This window comes from Myotis lucifugus, unplaced genomic scaffold (genome assembly GCF_000147115.1).
Source record: "Myotis lucifugus unplaced genomic scaffold, Myoluc2.0 scaffold_943, whole genome shotgun sequence".
Classification (NCBI taxonomy): domain Eukaryota; kingdom Metazoa; phylum Chordata; class Mammalia; order Chiroptera; family Vespertilionidae; genus Myotis; species Myotis lucifugus.
The window spans coordinates 124,689-126,463 of NW_005871991.1; the positions used below are offsets into that span (position 1 = coordinate 124,689).

General features: G+C 37.6%; 1 pseudogene; it reads right to left on the reverse strand.

The window, feature by feature from the left end:
- The window catches only part of LOC102425227, a 20,928-nt pseudogene that overhangs the window by 11,689 nt on the left and 7,464 nt on the right, over positions 1-1,775 (reverse strand).

Consider the following 1,775-nt stretch of genomic DNA (forward strand, 5'->3'; position numbering starts at 1 on the left):
CCCCTCACTCCTTATTGACCACCTGCTCACAACTCCTTACTGCTCAGCTGCCTGCTCCTTAGTGCTGCCTTGGAGTCTGGAGAGGCTCCCACCACCACTGCTGTGCTCTCCAGCCATGAGCCTGGCTTATGGCTGAGCAGTTATCCTCCTGTGGGAGCACACTGACCACCAAGGGGCATCTCCTGCATTGAGTATTTCCTCCCTGGTGGTCAGTGAATGTCATAGCGACCAGTCGTTCTGCAGTTTGGTCGATTTGCTTATTAGTGTTTTATTATATAAGATAAATTCACTTCCTTGTAATAACATCATTGTATCTCCTATACACTCTCTCTTTTATGGTTCTCAAATTCATCTCATGATAATTTAAACTTAATGATTTCAACCAGTATATCCAAGAGTTTCCTGGAACTATTTTCCAATAGAAATAAATTTTAATAGAGTTTATTTTACAGATAGGTAAAGTATATAATTTTGTGAACAAAATTTCCAATGAAAGTGTGGGCCCATATAAAAAAAATAATCAAACATTTCAGGATGGTGACTAAAATATTAAACCAAGCATGGGTACATCTCAGCCCAGGACAGTGTAGGTATGCTCTAGTGGTTTAGATCTATGAATCTTGTCCTGTACATAAAGCTATAGTTATATTTTCTTCTCAAGCTCTAATGAACGTTCAGTGGCTTATGTTCTGCTGCATATTTTTTCTAACTGGTTTAAATTCACAAAATATCTTCTATATCCTCACCAAGATACACTCATCTCATTGTTCATGTCATCATCATGCAGATTCCTCTCCTTAAGAGCAACTTGTGCTTACGTCATTCGTGTATTAGTTTCATGAGATACATTAGGCTTCAATAATCCCTCAGATAAGGAAAGTTTAATGAAAAACATGCATGTCTATGTGTGGCTTGAATCTCTGCTTTTCCATATCCCATCGAGGAGGAAACAGAACTACTGACAAACCCTGAGCATAGTCACAGCTTCATCACATGAAGAAAAATGCAGAAGGACATACTATAACAAAGGACACTCACGATTGCCGGTGACAATGATTCCCTCTCTGAGGGTCTTGGTTTTTGCAGCTGTGAAGATATAGTTACAGAAATTTTTGGTTTGAACCTGGAAACTGCACTCCAGTTGGTTTTCTGACACCCCCTCCAAATGTTGTAACAAGCTTATGTTATTCGTAGGGCGTTCAAAAACAAAGCACTTTCTCTTGGGAAAGAACTTCCTGATATACTCCCTAGGCATGTTGGAATACTGGATTTTGGGATTCTCGCCTGTAGAGAAAAAAAAATTAAAAAAGCAGTGATTGGTGAGACAGTCTTCAGGAAAGGGCGTACATTTCTAGGGGTTTTTGCATCATTGTTTCTCTGCTATCATATATCCTTCTATTAAATCATGAAAATGAATGCAATGCTAATCTCCCCCAAACCAATTTATTTTTATTTTTGTGCAAAGCCAGGAATAAAAGAAATAATTCTGAGGAAGAAGAGGAGGCATGGAGGCATTCATCCCATCTGAAGAAAGTTGTGATTGTTTCCTTTAGACCTTCTATGGTGTCCAAAGTTTTGACTATTAATTAGATATTTTTGAATGATACATTAATCCCCAAAATTGTCAGAAATACTTTTGATATTATAGTCCTCAAGTCAAAAATATAATGTGGGTTCTAAAGTCAGAGTCAATATTTCCTGATAGATATTATGGCAATTTATGATATTGCAGGACAGACATACTCAGAGCAGAAAGAAAACTTCTAAAATTAAAG